Source organism: Rhagoletis pomonella, unplaced genomic scaffold, assembly GCF_013731165.1.
Source record: "Rhagoletis pomonella isolate Grant_MI unplaced genomic scaffold, Rhpom_1.0 Rhpom_scaffold_00002, whole genome shotgun sequence".
NCBI lineage: Eukaryota > Metazoa > Arthropoda > Insecta > Diptera > Tephritidae > Rhagoletis > Rhagoletis pomonella.
In genome coordinates, this window is record NW_023458556.1 from 3459438 (window position 1) to 3469935 (window position 10498).

At 33.4% G+C, this 10498-nt stretch overlaps 1 protein-coding gene across 2 annotated transcripts in view; it reads right to left on the bottom strand.

Moving 5' to 3' along the window:
* The window catches only part of LOC118732740 (E3 ubiquitin-protein ligase Ubr3), a gene marked incomplete at its 5' end in the record, with an annotated part of 46387 nt that overhangs the window by 28660 nt on the left and 7229 nt on the right, over positions 1-10498 (bottom strand).

The window sequence follows — 10498 nt, forward strand, 5'->3', positions numbered from 1 at the left end:
CTCTAGCTGCTAGTCTCTTAAAATTTCCTCCAATCACGTCGCAAGCAGATTTCCCATGTGAACTTGCAACAAAGTTGAATTCTATCATTTCCTTGCGAATATTATTCCGAAATAAAAGCCCTTTCCGGATAATAAACAAACCGCCTGTCCAAATTTGGTATCATATGAAAGCGGACTGAAATAGCTTCTAAACAAAAATAACGGACGACCTCTATTTATATTTTTTTTTTTATAATTTAATACTAAATAAATGCATATAACTGACACAAGGTTTGTTCTATGGTAATTAATAAACATTTTTATAGAAATATTTTTCAATATGTGACTTTCATCGTATAGACATATCACTTTTAAAGATATTTAAGTCCTCTTTCATTTAATACCAGAAAGACTTTTATTTCGGAATAATATTCGCAACAACAATGGTCTATTTATCATATTTCTGGAGCGTTAGACGATCTAGAGTCCATACGTCTAAGTAGCCCATTATGCCCATTTGGTTACTTAAAGTTGACATTATAGACAATAGGGGTATTCTCGAAGTCTTGCACGATGCACGGATTGCACGAAATGCAAAAATACTATTCCAAATTTCGAAGAGTACGAGAACACCCCATTGCAAAGTGGTAGCATGCATGGGGAGCAAGCAGCGAAATTATGTATCAAATGCAATAACAAGAGACAGCAAAAAAAAATTAAGTGAGCGAGATGAGAGGAATGAGAGAAATATGTAGCAATTCCAACAACAAAACAACTAGCACAGGGTCGCTATTATCTTGCTATGCTATTTTGCAAAATATATACATGGGTTTCGACGTTGCATATTTTGCAGCGATAGGAAATGTTGTTTCCCATGAATTTTCTTGTTGTGTGTTTGCAATTTATGCAATCCGTGCAAACCGTGCTACGTGCAATGGCTTTGCAAGATTTGGAGAATACCCCTAATGTTTTTATGTAAAAAAAAGTTAATGCTATAATCAAAAAGAAAAATGTTTACATAATTTTTTTTGCTTTTATACGTCGCACATTAATGTAAAAAATGTACAATTAAAGCCCATAATAAGACGAAAGAAAGACTTTTTTTCATTCAGTTTCGTTAAAAGGTTTCCAAGATACAGCACTTTAAAGAAAAGCATGTATGACGTTTTCTTAAAATTTAAGTCGCATGTAAATAGGCAACCCTACGTCATATCGGCAAAATATGTAGCACGTATATTCATATCACCTAGACCTTCAATCTCTTTTACTTTCATCCACATCCTTAGAGGTTGCGCACAGAGGTGGCCGCGGTGACATGAAATGCCTCATATAACAGATATTTAGACTTTTTTAGAAAATTTTCCAAAGTCTTGTAGTTAAAACCATGTATGTAATACTCCTTATATTGGCAGTGAGAGCTAGTACCGTCCGAAAACATTCCAGTACAGATATATCTATACACACGTACGAAAGAAAATGAGCACATCCCAGTAGCGAAAATAGTCACCGGTGACATGGTCACTAATGAGGATTTAGTGGCATCATCACACTTGCTGTTAACGACATATAGCTGACAATGACACTGGTGACAATGTCATGCAGGTGTACTCCTATCAAAGACTTATAACAGAGAATGTCTTTCAGCGGTCACTAATAAAAAGTCCCTTGTAGGATATTGTCGCTCAAATGTCATTAATGATCACTGCATGACCATTTATATGAAAAAGTCATGAACGACTTCCATACAAACGGAGCCCAAAGTCATTTAAGACGTAACTTTTCCGTGCAAGACTCTTAAGTGACTAATGCATGACATTCGCTACGGGGTTGATTTCGGAATGCTTACACATTGAGAATTTATCTTACTGCCAATATAGAAGTATTACATATACAGTATCGGTCATATCTATAGCACGCGATTTCAAAGAGATATTGTGTGCCTTTTTTGTTTATTTATTTATTTTTAAGAATTTTCAATTAAAATACAGTTCTTTCTCTAACAAAACCCTTATAAACCCAAGTTTATAACTTGTGGAAAACTACAAAAAAAAGTGCAACAAATTTTCACCTAAATTTCAAACTTTTTTCTCGGAAGTGTTTGAATTTTTCTGAACACACAGTTTTATAGCCCAATCAATTTTAGTCTGATAATGTGCAAGTTTCAAGTGGCTAAAAGTTACCACTGATTTTTTAGAATTTTTTTCGCCAAGGATGTTGTGGTTTTCTTCCATATACAAATAAATTGAGTTTATTCATTATATGGAAGCCAATGCGACAAAAAAAAAACTCAAAAAAAATAACGGTAATTCGTAGCCACTTGAAATTTGCATATTATTATTCTAAAATCGCAGGGACTAAAAAACTGTGAACTCAAAAAAATTCTATCAGTTCCGAGAAAAAATTTTGAAATTTAGATGAAAATTTGTTACACTTTTTTGTAGTTTTCTACAAATTGTTAAACTTGGGTATATATGGCGTTTGTCTGAGAATGAACTAAATTTTAATTGAAAATTCTTAAAAATAAATAAATAAACATAAGTGGCACACAATATCACTTTGAAATGGCGTGCTATAGATATGACCCATACTGTGTATGTGTAAAACCTACTTCCGTAATAAGTGTCACTTTATCAAAGAACATTTAACAAAATCCAAAAAAAAAATACTACGTAAATGGGCAAATCTAAAAAAACAGGTAGCCTTTGTTTTATTTAGCTTTATTTTCACTGTTGTAAACTATATCAAGCTGCTTGCTTTTGGATATAATTCATTGACGCATACTTGAAACCTCAAAAAAAAATTTAGATCAATTTGCTGCATAACTTTTGAATTTTTGGTGTTTAAATTTAAAAAAAAAATATGAAAACAAGTGAATTTTTTATGTAATTTTTAAGAGGGGCACAATTAATTATGTCATAAGTTTTGAAGCACACCATATTCTGACTTGAAATTAAATGGGCATTTAGCACTTATGTGTACAATTCATATGTAGTAGGTAAGAAAAGTGTGCATTTAAAAATAACCAAATGGCAAGTAACTCCAAGTCTGTAACTCCACATTTCTCAATTTTCAAAATTTTCGGTTTATCGCGTATAAGTTTTGAAGCATTTAATTTTAAGAACTCGTTAGTCGTTAGTCGTTAGTTAAGAACTCGTTAGTCGTTAGTCGTTAGTCGGAATATTTCGAGCGTGGTATCAAAGCAACTGTTTTCGACAAAGGTTCTGATAGTTGCTCTTACTTAAATGGAGCCTTCCAAATTCACTGGCGTCCTCAGTTTTACCCTATTGGCTCCACTTTTCGAGATAGCGGTACTTGGAACTTTGCTTAAATTTTAACTATTTTTTTTAAAAAAGTCCCTGAGTTTTGAAGATATTTTACTAAAACTTTGCACATAACCGTTTTTTTTTAATATTACCTTAACTATTTTATAAAATCATCGAAATCGGTTCGGTAAAACATCTAGCTCCCATAGAACTGATTGATCAGAGAAACTGTACGACTCGACAAAATCGGCGTTGTCGACTGTCGTGTTGAAATAAGTAAACGACGAAAATCGTCGAAAACTATGCAGTGCTGCCAAGTTTTTCCGTTTTAAAACACTAGTAGAGAGGTCATGGTACAATAATTACAGGTATTTGGCTTTGCATTTTATTTCCGATCAAGTTAATTTGCATAATTTTTCAAAACAAAAGAAAAAATTTTTGAAATGAAGTGAGTCATATAAATTTTGGATTTATTTACAAGCAAATGTTTTTTTCCGGCTTTTTCAAATCAAATAAGTTTTCTGCAAGGTTTGTTAAAAAAAATGCGTGTACATCAGGGAAGCCAACTCGTGGGGAATTCCCCGATTTGCGGAGAATTTCAGTTTGCGTGGGGAATCGGGGAATGGACCGTTTTTTGTGGGGAATTTCAGGATATTCTAAAACGAAAATTCTTAGAAACTTGAAAAAAAGCTTGAAATTTTTACGACAATTTGTTGAGTTTTTTCAAATATTGCACAAAGTTTGAAACGTGGATTTATACAGTATTTGTTAAACAATGAACTATATTTTTATAAAAAATAACTCAAATTAAATAACAAAAAAAAAATATATAAATTTTTTATTATTTATTTGTTAACTAACTTTATGAAAGTTTGGTTTGGTTTATGAATAAATACATACACTGCCGGAACAAAGTATTGTCACAGCAAATTTTTTACAATATATGCAACAATTTTTATTCTAATATTTTTCCGCCAATTTTGTATAAAAATACCAAATATCATTTAACAACAAAAACATAAAAATATAATTCTTGAACTTTTTGCAAAACTCGCGAAAATTCAGCAAATTTTCATCAAAATTTTCAACTTTTTAATCAGATTTTATAGAATTTGTTTGAGTATGTAGTTTTGCAGCCCATTAAATTCTAGTAAAAAAATGCATGTTCGGAGTTAGTCAAAAATCGCGTTGATTTTTGAGAATTTTTTTTTTTTGTTGACGGTGTTTTGCATTTTTTCCATACAATGTATTTTGGAAAAAAAAAAATTTGTATGGAAGAGACTGCGTGAAAAAAATTGCCAAAAATCAACAGTAATTCCTAGCTACTTAAAACTTGCACTTGCAAATAAAAAAATCCTGCAGTGTAGATGAATAACATTCAAAAACGCAAGTAATTTTTAAGCATTACTGTTGTAATATGAATTCGCCTTGTTTACAACAAACACATCATTTTGACATTAAGAAGTACCGCGACGAAAATCTAAATTCGCCAGTAACACCACCTTGTATAAATTCGCCTTGGTCGGAGGTGTTAAAAATGATTCTCACAAATACGTGCTGTTGGTGGCAAAGACATGTGGCAAGCTAGTTCCCACGTTTTTTTTTTACATATTCGTCGTTCGGTACGATTTCAAAAAAATTTAAAATTCAAACTACCAAAAAGGGACAACAAATTTCAAAATTTTAACTAACACACTGAAGCAATTGTCATATATGGATATGAGAAAAATTAAATGTCATTACTTGGCGCACTGTATACACTGTGGTTTTTCTGAGAGCAATGTAAAACTCAATCACATTTTATTAAATACATTTTGTGCATGATACAAAAATTTTAAGGTAAACCCGCTGAGAGGCAGCCTGAACATTTTTGAAGTTTACTAACATAAGGCACTCCGCACATTAAGCGCCGAATCATAGCAGTGTAATCGTTTCGGCCAAGGCGAATTTATACAAGGTGGTGTTGATGGCGAGTTTAATATGAATTCGCCTTTTTTACAACAAACATATCATTTTGACATTAATATGTACCGCGGCGAAAATCTAAATTCGGCATCAACACCACTTTATATAAATTCGCCTTGGTTTCGGCATACTAAACTAAACTAGTTTCAATGAAGCTCTGTACATTACGATTCATAATCATGTTTTCGCCTAATAATAAAAGCTTCATGAATCGAAGCGCCCAACATTGTAAGGCACTTGCCCATTTTGAAATCGTCATTTGTTTACTTTTTTGTGTTTGAAATAAAAATCATTTGTCATTTCTACAGGAAATAATTGAAATTAACCAATTTCATGCTAAAATTAGTGCAGATTGTTTTAAACCACAAGCATTTATGTAATATTTCGCCCCAAAATTTTTTGCGGAAGTGCGTAGTTAAAAAAGAAAGGCCAGAAAAAGAGTGACGTGTAGAATGTGTTTATTAGCTGGTAAGTTATGCAGGGCGCGCAAGTGTGCAGAAGTCGAGTCGTCATGCATTCGTTTCGCATTATGATGAAACGATTACTCGACTATGATTAGGCGCGTAATGTGCGGAGTGCCTAACAAAAATCCCAACGGGACTTAAAGTGAGCTGCTCCCCAAATGAGCAAGTACGGAGCAGTGCAAAAGCAAAGTAAAAGTAAATTTTTAAATTTCTAACAATGCTAGAAATAAATATCATTTTGAGCAGTTACATAAAATATTTTCTTTTGAAATGTTTTTATGTATACATATTTAATAAGTATGTAAGTTAGGGCGATTTTTTTTGCGACTATTGTTTTTCTTCACTCCTACCTCGAAATTTTGTAGAAAACACCTAAAAAACTCTTTGAAAATTTTAATGCTTTATATATTATACATGTTAACTTTGAGTCTTTTTCTTAACAAGTCTACAACTCAGAGGCATTTTATGGTATAATCTTGGTCAATGATGGGTTTTCTTCAGCATTGAATGCTCTACAAAGTGTCCATTTCAGTGTAATCCTAACTCCCTCCAGCGAAGTAGGACGGGTCACTAAACCCAATTTTTTCATGAAATTCTCGTTTTTTTGCCCTTATCTCGAAAATAACAAGAGCTACAGAAAATATACAAATGACAAACTTGTAGGACTTTCAATTTTCTACAACAAAAATTCAAAGTCCAATATCTCAAAAAATGTGGATATTAGCGATTTCATTATACCATAAAATGCCTTTGAGTTGTAGACTTTTTAAGAAAAAAAACTCACAAGTTTACGTGTATTTTATATGGGAAATCTTTGTACGCCTTGGGCGCCGAGTACTTAATGTTAATATTAAGGGTTCAAATTTTCAGCGAGCTTTTTTTAGGTGTTTTCTACAAAATTTTGAGGTAGGAGTGAAAAAAAAACAATAGTTGCAAAAAAATCGCCCTAATGTATGTATACTATATATAAAAGAAAAGAATCATGTTAATTAGGGCTGTGCGATTAATTGATTACTCAAAATTTTAATTAATCATAAAGTAAATAACTCAATTATTCGATTAATTGGAAATTATGATTACTCAAAAGTTCAGTTACTCGAGTAATCAAGATTTTTGATTAACCAAAAACAAAAATATTTGAGTAATTTGCTTTATGATTAATCAACATTTCGAGTAAAATGAGTAATCAACATTTCAACTCTTTACTTCTGTATAAAGTAGTTAAAGTTCCTTGATACTTTGAAAACAACGTTTCTGTTTTCAAAAATTAAAGCAAACAATTTTTTTCATATACAGAATGTAAAAAAGAAAATAAGCATTTTCCAAAGCAAACTCTTTTAACGAGCAAAATTATTTTTTTGAGTAATCATATTTCAAGTAACTCGATTAATCATCGTTTTGAGTAATCAAAATCTTGATTACTCGAGTAATTGATTAACCGAATAATTGATTAACCAACTTGCTCGAGTAATCGAATAATCGCACAGCCCTAATGTTAATAAATACAAGCATTACTTTATTAAAACAAAAATAGAATATGACATATGAAAATTTGCTTGCGTCGCTTTTTAAATGCTTTAGTTGAAGCGCTCACCAAGGGCTTCTTTAGGAGCAGCAACAATACAATGAAGTGCTTAGGAAGAGAGCGCTTACTGCTGATTATGGAGCGCTCCAATAGCCCTAATGGAGCGCTTCTTGTCCCGTTGGGATGTTTTAGAATTTTTAATCTCACAAATTCAGCCTCACTTTCAGTCTCAAATAAAAGAAAATTTGAATATTTTCATCTATTTTTATTTTTTTTTTTTGTTGCCATTGACGATTGTTGCCTATTTCTCGTGTTTTCATCAAGGTTCATAGAATACAAGGTTACGACATCAGCCATGGCCGCCATTTTTTATTTTATTTATTTTTATTTATTTTTTCCGAAAATCAATCAATCAATCTCAAACAACAACAACTTTGAACGATTCCTTTTTTTACTCTCAATTTTATTTGATTTTAAAATGTTGGCAAACTTCAAAAAAAAAATCATGGCCAACGAATTGAGAGAACGGTTTTACCTTACTATGTTTTTATCATGGTTTTAACTTTAAATATGATATCATGAAAAGTTCTATAATCGGAAGATGCGCTCACCTTTCAGAAGTAATAAAAAATATTAAAAAAAGAGTTTTAATGTTCATTTTGCTCGATTTATGGTTTCTGTTCTTCGATGGAGATGGGGATTTATCACGATTGCGTCATTTTTTTTAATATTTGAATACCGCAAAAATTAACTGAACTGGTATTTTTATTATGTATGTAGCCCATTTTGGTGGAACGAACTCGAAGTTGGAAAATAAAATCTTCGAATCCTTGTTAAGTACATATCAAAGGGTAAACTCTTTCAGGCTGTAAAGTGTAAAAAACAACAGTAGGTGAGTATGCATTGCATACTTTTAGGACAATCTCGCAATTAAACTTTTAAGAGCTCTCAAGAAAAACGAAATATTCATATAAAATGCCGCACAAGATATGGCAGGAAATTTTCTTCTATCAAAATTTCTTAAATCAGTTTGCAGCTCTCAAGTATGGCCTTGGCTCTCAAGGAAAAAATGCTCGTATATTTCTTTCTTCAAGAAAATTTACAGCAAAAGTGAAATGGTTTTTCAGGCAACAGAAATAACAAAAATATTTCTTATGATTTTTCTTGAGAGCTGGATTCTAAGCTTTAAGATACAGTTTGTATTTGAGGTTATTAGCTTTAAAGGTGGATTCAACCCCAAAACCCACACATTGCGTGCGCTAATGATATAGAGTATTCTATTATTTGTGATAACGCTAGTGAAAATGATTCACAAATACCAACTTAATGTATGGACAATACTTCCCAGAAGATAAGAGAAATTAAGGAACAACTTGCTGCACATGTAAGTATTTGTATGAGGTACAATGCACACAAAGCAGTTGAGCCACTCTGCTACCTTCATAGGCATCATTCATTTATAGAGCACTAAAGGAATGCTTCGTTTGCTTGTGGATCGTGTTTTTTTTCAGTTTTGCTCAGGACGATTATCTTTACTACAATCGTAACCATGCCAGTGAGCAAAAGAATTGAAACGTGTCGTGTGTGGTTATTGCTCAGGAACAATATGAACAAAGGAACACGAACTTTTCGTACTTGTTGTGGAAATCCGGTTGTGATCCGATCGGTTTGTTTGTTTTCGTCAGAGAACGAAAATAACCGTCACCAAGTGTCTTGTATAGTTTTTACCACTGACACAAACACTCATCTCTCAAGCAAAGAGTATTTTGTGTTTTCCGTTGTGGGTTATTTATCAACTGCTAAAATTTGCCTTAGGCAAAGACACTTTGGCAGGCACTTTTATTTTTAAGTTTCTCCGCGCTCTAACACTTATTTTTCCTCTTCCAGCGATAAGCGTCCGTGCCCAACAGCAACGGAAAAAGATATGCAAACAACCCTTTCCCACTGAGAGGGGCACACATCTACAAAAAAAATAAACCACCTGTTCTGTTCTGTGTGTTATCTCTTAAATAATGACGGTTATTATGGGACATTTTCAAAGTGGAGAGGTATACTTTCGACCTCTGGTTTTCGTACTCTGGTTATAAAACAAATGGCGGGAACTACAATTTTACGCTTCCTCCGAATGGCAAATGGCTTTTTAGAAGCTTTTTCAAGGCAGAAATACACTGGGAAGTTTGCGACCGCTATTAGAAAAACATTTTTTGTAATTTATATACATAGATGTCAATCGGACTAGGGATCGAACCCAGGCGGGGGTATATGCCATTAGTCTGTGTGCAGAGATAAGCCTATGTACGGACTACCGTAGTGAGAAAATCCTAATTTTGAGTGATAGCCAGGCTGCACTCAAGGCCCTCTCATCATTTCAGGTCAAATAACCATTAGTCCTTGAGTTCAGTGACAAGCTTAACGCCCTGGTGGAAGGTAATGTTTTCGAACTAATTTGGGTACCAGGACACATAGGGGTTGAAGGTAACGAGACGAGGAAGCAGACCGTCTAGCTAGAACTGCGGCCGCCTAGTCTCCTATAGGGCTTTATTTGCAATCGGACCTAGCACAATCAGTGAAGAGCTCAGGAAGGAGAGAAACAAACTCAGAGATCAAAAGGGGCGTAACACCGCAGGTCTACGTCCGGCTAAATGCTTTCTGGAACGTTACAACCTTACAATGTCCAGGGCGATCATAAACCTCCCCAAAGAGAGGTTAAGGCATATATGTAATACTTCTATATTGGCAGTAAGCATTCCGAGATCAAAGCGAGAGAGTCTAGTACCGTTTTTGTGAATGTATTTTGTGAGTGCCGTTTGTGTGTATGTGTTGTGTACATGTCTATTTATAAACGTATGTGTTCCTTTTCTTTCGTACGTGTTTATTGATATATCTGTACTGTAATGTTTTCGGACGGTACTAGCTCTTACCGCCAATACAGGAGTATTACTGGTGTAAACATATGGCAACTCTTGACATGCGTTCATCATTTGCCGAACGTTCAACATTTTTGAGTCAGTCAACGTTTGGTACGACAACGAGCACGAAGCTAACGCGACGATTCGGCGACTCAACATTATTAAATCATAATTTCAATTACTTGACTTTCTACATTTTTTTTTATATAAATCATCATATTAAATATTAATTTCAACAGAATAGAGTTCGTGTGAATTTATTTTGCCAGGCTTCCTGACAGTTTCAGAAGCGGGGTCATTAATAATTGTGTAAATGACGATAATCGGTTCGGTTTTCATAAGAACATACGAATGAACGCAAACGAGTAATGTGAAAACGGACATTTATGAACA